Here is a 13,459-nt window from a genome sequence, read left to right as displayed (position 1 = left end):
AGCATGTTAAGTATTCTCCCTTTAACTTTTATTTACAAGAAGTGTCAAACAATATCGTAAACTTTTTTTAAATCAGGAATACAATTGATCCAGTTACAGATCCGATAGCGCCGAGACGTTAGTTATAGAATTATTCTCGTACAGCAAACTTGAAGAAATTCAACATAACATTTAAGTGGAAAGGAGATTACTAAAGTTTGAACTCTATCTTGTGTATTTTTAACTAAACTAATTGAGAAGCGGAGTTGATTTACTGTACAACCCGACGTAAACACGCACGATTGTTTCTACAGCGAGTTACATTTAGACTTGTTCTTTAAAGTAATGTAATATTGTTTAATGTAAGCAAACTTTACTGCACTTTATGACAGTTAGTCATCTGCTAATAACAAACTAACTTAATTTTGCAAAATAAATTAAGAAACGTTTATTTTCATTCAGAGGTCCGATTAACATTCAAACAAACAGATACAAAAACAGACTAATATGAGTCAGATACCTTGGAAACTGTAATTAACTTACCCTTTTATTGAAAAATAAATATCCTTACAAGCTAACCATTAGTCTAAATGGTTTATTTTAATGTAATCTAAACTCCGTTTACTTTCCCCGTTACCCGTCGTCTCTCACTACCGTCCTAACTGCTGCGCGTGCCCTATCTTTTTTTCAAATTTCGAACAAGTCATTTGATTGGATGCCTTCTGATGTGACGTATGTGTAAATCTTGCGTGTCATTTGCTGGTACAAGACAAAACGAGCCAATAAATATCCGAAGTGTACACGTCACACTCATGCCGGAAGTGAATGACCTTAAAAAAAACAAAGTAGATCTATAATGATTAATATTCGTTTAAAATGAATTCAAATGTATTTTTTATTATGTATTATATCTAAAAAAAAAAAAAATAAATAAATAAGAAAACCCCGCCGAGCATTTTGTTGTCTTTCATTAACGCTTGTAATCTAGCACGGTCAATAAACATGTCGGGTTGCCATATGCGTAAATTTCACTCTTTTGTATTGATTTTTTTTTTTTCATAAAACGTTATTTTTTAAAGGTTGATTTTTAAAAATGTGTATTTTGCCTTTTTACACACAATAGTCCAAAGATTGCACAGAATACCACCTTAATATACAGTATATAAATAGAAATGGGCACAGTGGCTTAGTGGTTAGTACACGTACATTTTTCCCATGCTTGGTGGGTTTCCTCTGGGTACTCTGGTTTCCTCCCACAGTCCAAAGACATCCAGATTAGGCTAATTGGCATTTCCAAATTGCCCGGAGTGTGTGAATGCATGTGTGAATGTTGACTGGAGGTCCTACCACGGTCATAAATTTGGAATAAATACAATAGTAATCATCAATGGCCTCTACAGTCCCTAAATAGATGGAAATAAATAAAAAGTTTCTGCAGGCTGAAACACATTGCTTATAAGAGAGATCAGAGGTTGATGACAAGACTAGTCAGTGCTGACCGGAAGTCTATAGGAACATTAATAAGTACCCTGTTACTATCATGGTGAAGAGAAAAACATCTCAGACCACATAACACGTTAAATCTTGAGGTGGAGGATCTGCAATAGCAGAAGACCACATAAGGTTCCACTCCTATCAGTCAAGAACAAGAATAGAAATCTACACTGGCCAAAAAATAAAAGACACAAATATTTCCGCTTTGTTTACAGCACACACCCGCCATGGCATTATTTCGAAAAGCTTATGCAACGCACACAATATTTTTGTCCAGAGTCACATTAATTTCTCTCTAAGACTATGTATTGACCATGGGAAAGTCAGGCCGCTTTCTCGAGCACATCCCAAACCCTCTCGATGTGATTAAGGACTGGACTCTTTCACAATTTAAGCCTGGTGAATCCTGGAATCATCTTGGAATATGCCCATGCCATCAGGAAATAAAAATTATTCTATTAATGGAAAAACCTGGTCGTTCAGTACATTCAGGTCATCAGCTGACCTTTTTTTTGATTACATAATGAATTCCCTACATAATGGCCTAGACCTGACCAACGGAAGCAACCCCAGATCAGAAATAATTAGTCTCACTTATGTGGTTTCCTTAAAGCTGCTTAGTCTTAATCCCTTGAGTTTTCATTTAAAAAATTATTGTCATAAAAAATTATTTAAATGTTTGGTGAAATCAAATCAAACAATCAATCAAAACAATAGTAGATGTCACAGGTGTGATTAATGTTTAAAGTAAGAGCTTTTTCACACACCCAAAAGCTAAGAGAACTCAAGGGATTGAGACTAAGCAGCTGACAATCATTTAAAAAATGATTGTCATAAATGAGGGGTTACCACTATCCTTCCAGGTTGCTTGATGCTGGACAATAGTTTGTCACTTCTGAAACAAAGGCACATCTTTACCACGACCACAGGATACGTCTTCTGCTATGGTTGTTGAAGAAATGACAAGCAAGTCACTGTATCAGTTACAGTTACATGTACATTTATACCAGATGCATTTTTATAGTAAATGTCAATTTTACAGACTGGATGTTGAATGTGATACTTGTATTAGTGATTGAAATGCAGGTTTGAACCCAGCAGCTGCCTACTACACATCAGAAGCCACTTAATGGATCTGCTGCTTAACGTCCTGGTGCCAGATATCACAGCATACTTGCAAAAATCTTGTGCAGTCCATGCCTTGAGGGGTCAGTGCTGTTCTGGTGGCAAAACTGAAGTCTACACTATACTGTGAGCAATGCTTTAGGGTTTTAATGTTAGTGCTAAATACAAAGTGAATTAAATCAATAAATTAAAAACAAAAATCTATAAAAAAAAAAGGAATATATTACAGTACTTTAAATAAAAACAAATAATTTATTACATGAAAAGATTAAATAATAACTTTTTAATATAGTGTTGTGAAAAGGTATTTTGATTTTCTTTGTCGTTGCACATTTATCACATTGAAGTGATTCAAATCATCAAACCAATTTACATATTACACAAAGATAACCAGAGTAAATACAAAACGCAGTTTTTAAATAATTTCATTTATTAGGGGGGGAAAAAGCTGTCCAACTCTACCTGGCCATGAAAAAGTAATTAACCTCCTTAACCTAATATCTGGTGTCACCCTTGGTGGTAATAACTGAATCACCTCAAATCACCCTCCTACATTTCTTCCATGAAGTCAACAGTCCATCATTATCTCTCCAGGGTAATAATGTGTTAGACAGTTTGTAACCCAATTCCAGTCATTTCCAGTCAACCTTCATAGTTTTCTTTGCTTTTAACATGGTTGTTTAAGAAGGGAATCTATACGCATCAAGTTAGGCAAAAAAAGATTTGCTGCAGCTGAACAACCTTGATCTCCGCCGTAATTTTTCAATTAAAGACTTTTTATTAATTGCTTACTTAAATGCAAAAGGTGATTTTATTTTTGACCATAAACCACATTAATCAATCAAATCTCACTCAGGGTTGGAGTTTTGTATTGAATTATTAAGTGTGTAGTAGGAACAACCATGTACACCTTCACAAATGTTATAATTGTATAGTTGTATAACATTCATACATGTATAATAAATTTGCACACAGACACACATACACTTATTTCAGTATTCAAACAAACTTTATTTTTAACCAAAAAAGTAAAAGGACTACATAAAGACATTACCTGTAAGAGTACTGTATTATATGTGAGACAACAGCCACAAAAAAATCCAAATGTTCCTTTTCCTCCACCCGTCGCTTAAAACACCTGTTTCACACTCAAGCACAAACTTTTACTTCTCCTCCTAAAGGATATTACTATGTTATTAATATGTAAACAGGAGGAGGAGTTATGTCACTTCACTTTCAGTTTGTTACTGTACTACAAGAACTAAAGTTTACTACAAATCTAGATATTTTAAAATATCTAAATTCACAACATGTGAACAAGTCTTTAACCTGAGACCTCAAATACACCACAAATACCATCTGTTACTCACGATTATACGGTAAATTCCATAAGTGGGAAAGGGGACACAGATGAGCATGTTGCAACTCGCCGGCGATTCTTTAGTCCCCAGAGAGTTAACACGTTCCAACAGGTGTATTTGCTTGTGCGGACAGTATTTAAATACAGTGCTGATTCACTAAAATCAAACAAAACTAGTAAATAAACACGCAAGTTAGCATTTAATAATCAGTTACAAAACAACCTTCTTAACCATGTTGTTGACTACTGTTGCTAACTATTTGTAATAAAATACATTGTCCAGCCAAAATAAAAATCTAATATTTCATTAGACCACCTTTTGCTTTGATCACAGCTGTGGCATCATTCCGACAACTTGTACTTCAAAACATTTATTTAAATCCAGAGTCGCATTAATTTCTCTCTAAGATCTTGTAATAATGATGTTAGAGTCGGACCGCTATGTAAAGCCCTCTCCAGCACATCCCAAAGATTCTCAATGGGGTTAAGGACTGGACTCTGCGGTGGCCGATCCATGTGTGAAAATGATCTCATGCTGTCTGAACCTCTTTCCCTATTTAAACCTGATGCATCCTGGCATCAACATCTTGGAATATGCCCGTGCCATTAGGGAAGAAAAAAAACAATCCAGTGATGGGGGCACATAATGTTGCAGATCCTAGACCTAACCAACAGAAGTAACACCAGATCATAACACTGCTCCCACAGCCTCTCTTCTTACCCTCATACCCCTAGCAAACTTTTATTCATTTTTATTAGTCTCACTGATAAGTGGTTTTCTTAAGACTACATAGCTGTTTAGTCCCAATCCTGTGAGCTCTCCTCGAATTGTGTGTGGAAATGCTCTCACTTTCACTAGTAAACATAGCTGTGAATTCTTCTGGTTTATTTTTTTCTCTCTAAGATTTGAGTTTACCAAATATTTAAGTGATCATTTAGACCCTTTCTGGCCATGTATTTAATAATGAAAATGTTAAAAAATTAGGAAAAAAAACAAAAAAACAAAAAACATACCCTCTTTTTAGCAGCCAGGTCTAGCTTCAACTGCAGCAAACCCATTCTCACCCTCTCTATATAGTTTGCGAGTCTGGAACAAAGATGGAAAAATGACATTGTATTAATTGTTTAGGAATTGCAGCAAATAAAATGGATGATAACAGGATAAATTCCATGGTAAAGTAATTTTCAAGACGCTCGAGGTGTTGAGACTGGAGTAAGAGTGTGTAATGAGTGGGTTTGAGACTAATTCGCTCACAGAGTTTGGAGAAAAGGGCAGATCTGAGTCTGGCGAATTTCCCCCATAAGAAATAATGGAAACTTCAATGATTTGGTCCACAAAAAAAAAAAGGAATATAAGATATAAAGTAAAAATAAAACAAATTAACTTGCACTTTACCTTCAAAAAGAATTAGACACACATCTGAAATCTTTTTCTTTTTCTGACGTTGCATTGTCATTAAAAACAAAAACTAATCTCTCAGCCTTGTAACCTTTTTCTTCACAGGCCGTTACTAAAGAACAGTCACTACGCTTGGACACAAAATAAAAAATGATTTACGTGCATGCACACAAATGCATTATAATAAACAGTACACGCACGCACAGATGTTGACTAGATCAAATAAAAAATTTTTTGTTACATACATTCATACACAGTACAATATGCAGTGAAATGCTTAAACAACCGCACGTGACCTTAAAAATAAATGATTATTAATAGGAAATAAATATAAATAAACAAAGAAATACAATAGACGCCTACACGAGTGACGCACGCGCACTGAGACCGAGCATGGGAGACGATTACCCACAATCCTACAGTGAGAGAGAGAAGAAACGTTGGCTCAGTTGTGATCATGTGACGCTCGACAGACAAAGCGCATACATACTACTCGTATATCAATACCTCGCTTATTTATAAAGTTTAAATTATTTTCAAAATTCTCGTCCTGCAAAAGTCTCGCAGACTGAGTCACTTACAAACCAAGGTTTTACTGCATGTTTGTAAAAGTGTCCATTAAGGTCCTCACTTTACCTTAACAAACTGACACATAAAATGCCAAAGGTCTGTAAAGCTGTAATTTTAAAAAGGATGAAATTTTATTTCTTATTTCAATCTAAAATCCACAATTATATATTTTTTCTTGATTACCTTCTCTTTATGTTACAGGACATTTCATAAAAGATCCATTTTCTCGATGACCCCATACCTGACCTTTAGTATTCATGTATACACAGACATGAGATGATAATGACTCTGAAGGCTAGAAAAATGTGGAGTTTTTAGTACTTACTCATCAATGTCTTCGTATAGTTGAGTCAGTGTGGCGCTGCGCTCCTGCGGATTCTCCTGCTGAACCTCAGCAAAGTCTTCGTATGGAAAAAGAAAAAGAAAAACAAAAGGGTGAAGAAGACATAGTAAATCTAACAGACATCTCTAGAATATATTTATTTTGCCAAGTCAGCTTATCAAAACGCTCTGACGTGCAGAGTGAGAGAAACACACACTTTGATTAAACATACAAATAGGTTTTGTTATGTGGTGGAGAGTTTCTCTGACAGGAGAGTGATTAACTCACCCACTGCGTTCAGATGATCACTCATTTTCTCCTTTACGTCCGTAAAAACAAAAGGGAAAGAAATATTAGTGTACAACCTGTTTTGGCCAATCCAGCAGGTTTAAGGAAATAAATCAGCAAGAAATTTTAAGAAACAACAAGAACCTGAGAAGGCTCTAAGAGCTCAATTAATTTATATATATTTATTTATTCAATTCCATTTGTCATTGTCGCAAAGCAGTTTTGCCAAAAAATATGTATAAATCAAAATGATCTGTTCATCCCTGATGAGCAAGCAATGGTGGAGGGCAATGGTGCTGAAGGAAAATCTCCCAGAGATGGCAATACAGGTAGGAAGAAACCTTGAGAGGAACCAGACTCAACAGGGAACCCATCCGCATTTGGGTGAAACAGAGAACAGGAATTGATCTGCATTCATACTGTGTGAGACTGGAAGTTCGGTATAACAGGAAATGTGTTTAAGTTAATATGGATTCAGGTCATGGTCCATAACATTAACTGGAGAATGCTCGGCCAGGTTGAAACGTCTAAACTCGTATCCGAAAGGAAATCCGATTTGATTTTGTCCACAAGATCATGTTAAGGAGTATGAGAAGGAGAAGCAAGATGCCCGTCAGGCCAACAGAGTTGGGCAGTTTCTGAGCTTTGACTCAAGAGCTTGAGTAGATCCATCAGCAACTAGAAGCCTTGGCTAAGGAAAATGTTGCCGTTACTAAAGTCAACCTGTCCTTCCCGACACAACAGGACGCTCTGAATGACCTACAGAGCAGCTTGCAGCAAGAAGTGAAGACACTGAAAAAAGAAAAGGAGCATTTGTTCTTAGTTACCCAGTCGCTTCAGCAGGAGGGAATGTGAAGCCTTTCAGAGACTTGGAGCAGGGTTCAAGCAAGATGAACGTCAAAGCCTTCAGGCTTCTCTGGAATCCAGCAAGAGAGAGGTGATTTATCACAGATACTCCACTGATCCCGAAGGAAATTATGGTTCAGCACTATCCATTACAGTTCTTAACTCCATGTTAGTAGTTTCAGCAATCTCCTTAGTTGTTGTCTTTGCTTAATGAAGGCCAATAATTTTACCTTTCTAAAACTGAGTAACATCTTTGCCATGACAATGGGATGTGTCTTCTGATATGTTTAAGAAATGACGTGTTAATAAATAACTTATTGCAGCTGAACCACATTAATCACTGCAGTAATTATCCAATTAAATGCTCTTCATTATTTACTTAGTTAAATCCTTGTGGTGACATTTTTTGGCCATGTATTTAATAAAAATGTACATTTACCACATTTTGAACAGCCTGTTGTGGCTCCACCTGAGGCTTCACCTTCGATCTGAATATTACAACAATATTTGAGAGTCTGGAACAGAGAGGGAAATAAAACAGCACAAAAACTTTTAGCTTTAATTCAAGAGCTTAAAGGAAAACACTGTATTAATTATATAGGAATTGCAGCAAATAAAATGTATGATCACAGAACTCGATTATCACAGACTAGTTATTGCTCGTGGTGTTGTGTGACTGGTGCAAGTGTGTGTAATGAGTGGGTTTGAGACTAATTCACCCGCAGAGTTTGGAGAAAAGGGCAAATTGGAGGCTTTTTAACGCATGATTTTTGATAATGTAACATTAATGCCCACTCTGAAAATACCATCTTTGAATTAAAGGTATAAGAGTTTGCGTTTTTAGTATTTACCCATCAATGTCTTTGTATAGTTGAGTCAGTGTGGCGTCGTTTTTGTCTGGATTCTCCACCCAGTCCCTCAGCATCTTCAGAAACTTAGTAAAGTCTTTGTAGGACAAAGAGTGTGAAGAAAACATGGTAAATCTAACAGACAACTCTAAAATATATTTATTATATTTCAGCTTATCAAAGCGCTCTGACGTGCACATTACAGTGAGGGAAACACACACTCTGATTAAACATACAAATAGGTTTTGTTATGTAGTGGAGACTTTCTCTGAGAGGAGAGTGATTAACTTACCCACTGCGTTCAGATGATCACTCATTTTCTCCTTCAAGTCCGTAAAAACAAAAGGGAAAGAAATATTAGTCTACAACATGTCTTGGCCAAGCAAGTTGCACCTGTTCTCAGCTAAGGCCAGTAAAAATGTTGGGACAAGGATTTAAAGCAAGATTTAACTTGTGTGCCTCCGCTGTTTTATCACCGTCTGTTTCTGATCTGCGACTCAAGCAGAAACAAGGATTTCCGTCAGCAACTGGAAGCCTTGGCTAAGGAGAAAGATGCTCTTACTAAGGTTAACGCCGTGCTCATGATGGAGGATCTCTAGAGACGCCGTACTTCACTCCCATGATGCCTCAGCGCAAGTTGCGTAATAACACAAACCAAGGTCACAAGTTATTAAGCAGCATTACATGACTCAGCAAACTAACTCGATTCAGCGCGGTCAGGACACGACGCACAATGCAGATCATCAACATCACTATGACTAAGGTGAGGGACAAGTTAATGTTGCCGTATAGAGATATCGTAGCAATATGGAACGCATTGCAGTGTGCACTGTCCTGAACGTCCACCTCAGTCTGAAGGAGATGAATGTTACATTTGACTATTTTTAAATTGCAAAAGAAGACATTAGTGGCGTTTTATAAAAATACATTTATATAAATAAGCTCTCTGTGCAAAGCTCCTCTAGCAAGATAAAACCATGAGCAGAAGATGCTCGCTTTTTTTTGACATACAGTGCATCCGGAAAGTATTCACAGCGCATCACTTTTTCCACATTTTGTTATGTCACAGCCTTATTTTAAAATGGATTAAAAAAAAAAAATTCCCCTCAGAATTCTACACACAACACCCCAGAATGATAAAATGAAAAAAAGTTTACTTGAGATTTTTGCAAATGTAGTAAAAATAAAAATTGAGAAAGCACATGTACATAAGTATTCACAGCGTTTAAAAAATTGAGCTCAGACGCATCCTGTTCCCCCTGATCATCCTTGAGATGTTTCTGCAGCTTAATTGGAGTCCACCTGTGGTAAATTCAGTTGGTTGGACATGATTTGGAAAGGCACACTCCTGTCTACAGTATATAAGGTCCCACAGTCGACAGTTCATGTCAGAGCACAAACCAAGCATGAAGTCAAAGGAATTGTCTGTAGACCTCCGAGACAGGATTGTCTCCAGGCACAAATCTGGGGAAGGTTACAGAAAAATGTCTGCTGCTTTGAAGGTCCCAATGAGCACAGTGGCCTCCATCATCCGTAAGTGGAAAAAGTCCGAAACCACCAGGACTCTTCCTAGAGTTGGCCGGCTGCCTAAACTGAGCGATCGGGGGAGAAGGGCCTTAGTCAGGGAGGTGACCAAGAACCCAATGTCAGAGCTCCAGAGGTCCTCTGTGGAGAGAGGAGAACCTACCAGAAGGACAACCATCTCTGCAGCAATCCATCAATCAGGCCTATATGGTAGAGTGGCCAGACGGAAGCCACTCCTTAGTAAAAGGCACATGGCCGCCTGCCTGGAGTTTGCCAAAAGGCACCTGAAGGACTCTGAGACCATAAGAAACAAAATTCTTAGGTCTGATGAGAGACTCTGGCCGCTCTAAACTTTTTTCATGTTGTCATTATGGGGTGTTGTGTGTAGAATTCTGAGAATTATTTTTTTTAAAATCCATTTTAGACTAAGGCTGTGCCATATAATGGGGAAAAAGTGATGCGCTGTGAATACTTTCCGGATGTACTGTACTATAACCATGACTAATGTCTGGTTGTCCTGCTCGCTCTCCTGCAGCCCAGCCTGGGTTACTCACACGTGCCTGTAACCGAGGAGGACATCCGTACCGGCAATCCTGAGGAGACCATCCGCCGTGCCTTCATGAGTCCCTCTTAGCTTAAAGACTCTATTATGCTCACCGCCTCTCTAGCACCACCTGCTGCTCCTGTGCAAAATCACACCCCTTCAGGGCAAGTATAAGACCTGGATACTTATGAGAGAAGGCTACTCATGTGCTGGTGCCATTCAGCCTCTGACTTTGGTAGGCGCTTTAACTTGGAAACCTTTTTTTAGAAAACTTTTTTTCTTTTTCCTCTTCAGGCAAAGAAGTTTCCCAGTTAGTTGCTTTTCTCGAATTCCTAAAGGAAGGAACCTTTAGGACATGCTTGTGTGCGCCCTGATATGGATATGCATCATGTACCATAGGCTCCAACACGGGATAGGCTCCAAGCCTCATGCGACCCTGCGCAGGATAATTAGTATTATAGAGAATGAGTGAGGGAGAGAATTGCAGCAATTTTCTACAAAGACAATCAGGTAATTTGCTATTTTTTTTACAAAGACAATGCAGCAATTTTAAAGACAATAAAAGGTTTCTACATCAGTGCAAAACCTTTAAAAGGCCTTTGAGAATTTTTTTCCGTAAAAAGAAGGAATGCATTACCAAGCTTAGCAACACTAAAAGACTTAGAAGACAACAGAAGAGAAATAAAGTGGATCATCACCCCTGCACAACATGCGGCAAAGTCAAGAACACTCTGGAGGAGATAGGAGTATCATTGTCAAAGTTTGACATTTATTTTAATTAAAAGTCACATTAATTTTTCTGCAAGATCTTGTAATAATAATGGGAGAGTTAAACTGCTGCGTAAAGCTTAGATCTCCAGCACATCCCAGAGATTCTTAATGGGGTTAAGGTCTGGACTCTGGTGGCCAATCCATGTGTAAAAATGATGTCTCCTGCTTTCTGAACCACCCTTTCACTATTTAAACCTGATGAATCCTGGCATCGACATCTTGGAATATTCCTGTGCCATCAAGGAAGAAAAAATTTTTTTATTTTTATTTTTAATGATTTGATTATCATTTCCTATTACGCTCATTCAGAATGTTTTTTCAGACCACATTTCTTCCCCAAAAATGATGGTTCAGAACTATCCATCCAGGTTTTAATAATGTTTTACAGTTCTTAACCCCATGTTAGTAGTTTCAGCAATTGCCTTAGTTGTTTTCTTTGCTTAATGAAAGCTAAAAAAAGTTTCCCTTCTAAAATGGAATAACATCTTTGCCATGACAACAGAATATGTCTTCTGATATGTTTGTTTAAGAAATGACTTGTTAATAAATAACTTGTTGCAGCTGAACCACATTAATCACTGCAGTAATTATCCACTTGAACGATCTTTATTATTTAATCAGTTAAATCCATGTAACAACTTTTTTTTTGGCCATGTATTTAACAAAAATGTATACTTACCACAGTCAAGTGTGGCTCCACCTGCACATCCGACCCGACTTTTACTACCCTGAAATGGAGTCTAAAACAGGGAAGGAAATAAAACAGCACAGAAACAAAGACTTTCAGCTTTAATTCAAAGGCTTAAAGGAAAACATTTTATTAACTGTTTAAAAATTGCAGCAAATAAAACGTATGATCACAGAATTAATTCCTGAAAAAACATGATCTTCGACACTAGGACTCGGGGTGTTTTGAGACTGGCGTAACCAAGGGTAACAAGTGGGTTTGAGTTGCATACAGAGTTTGGAGAAAAAGCCAGATCAAAGGCTTTTAACGCTGTTTTTTTTTTTTTATAACTTCACACCCTAAAAATGTGTTTGTTACACCACTTGGAAACTCGAGCTCTGAGCACAGAATTGAACATACCCAGGGCTGATCAGTCTGAAAACCATCCGGTCACTGGCTTATCAACTTGTGCATCTCTATCATAAATGGAAAAATTATGTAAAAAAAAAAATTTTATAATAAAATTGATTTTGGAGACAACGTGGCGATATATGAAACCTCGCATAAAAGACACGCAATTTGTACTGAATTAATCCCCCCCCATCTCTACTGCCTTGTAAGAATAGCTTAGCAAACATAAGGTACATGTCTCAGTTTAATCTAAAACGCTAGCCTCCCAGGAACTCCTTAAACGACAAACATGTATAAATGGCTTGTAGCAGGATCAGGACTGAATAGGGACATAACTCCCAACAGAGTTCCTGTAATGTCCAAGTGGTATTGGTGGATTATTGTGTGCACAGCTCCAACAGATAGTTGAATTACTTCCACAAGCTGGCGACAAGGTGTGAACGGTTCTCACTTTATTTATGTGGAACACACTACCTCTCACGGACACCTACAGTAAAATGCCAAAGGTCTGTATTTCTGCAATTGATGCAAAGAGAAGTTTCTTTGACAAAAACTATTACGGAACAAATTTTTTTTTCTTATTTCAGTCTAAAATCCATAATTATAATTTTGTCGATTTCATGTTTACTTTCCCTTTATGTTACAGAACATTTCATAAATATATGGAAAGGTTTTCAAGGAAAAAGGTCAATTTTTTATCGGTGACCCCATACTTTTGACCTTTAGTATTCATGTCTACACAGACATGAGATGATAATGACTCTGAAGGCTAGAAAAATGTGGGTTTTTCTTTTACCGCACACACTCAAACTACCATCTTTGAATTAAAGCATTGGAGTTTTTAGTACTTACCTATCGATGTCTTCGTATAGTTTAGTCAGTGTGCCGCTGCGCTCCTGCGGATTCTCAGCAAAGTCTTTGTAGGAAAAAAAAGAAGAAGAAAAATGGGTAAAGAAGACATAGTAAATCTAACAGACATCTCTAGAATATATTTATTTTGCCAAGTCAGCTTATCAAAATGCTCTGACGTGCACATTACAGTGAGAGAAACACACACTCTGATTAAACATACAAATAGGTTTTGTTATGTGGTGGAGACTTTCTCTGACAGGAGAGTGATAAACTTACATCCTGCATTTAGATGATCACTCATTTTCTCCTTTACGTCCGTAAAAACAAAAGGGAAAGAAATATTAGTGTTCAACCTGTTTTGGCCCAGCAAGTTGCTCCAGTAAAAATGTTCTGAAAATAAAAGACAAAAGAAAATTATGAAAATAAGTATGGAATTTTGAAACTGATTTAGTTCTAAAA

Source organism: Clarias gariepinus, chromosome 11 (genome assembly GCF_024256425.1).
Source record: "Clarias gariepinus isolate MV-2021 ecotype Netherlands chromosome 11, CGAR_prim_01v2, whole genome shotgun sequence".
NCBI lineage: Eukaryota > Metazoa > Chordata > Actinopteri > Siluriformes > Clariidae > Clarias > Clarias gariepinus.
The sequence above is the reverse complement of the archived record's forward strand: the minus strand, read 5'-3'. Positions refer to the sequence as shown.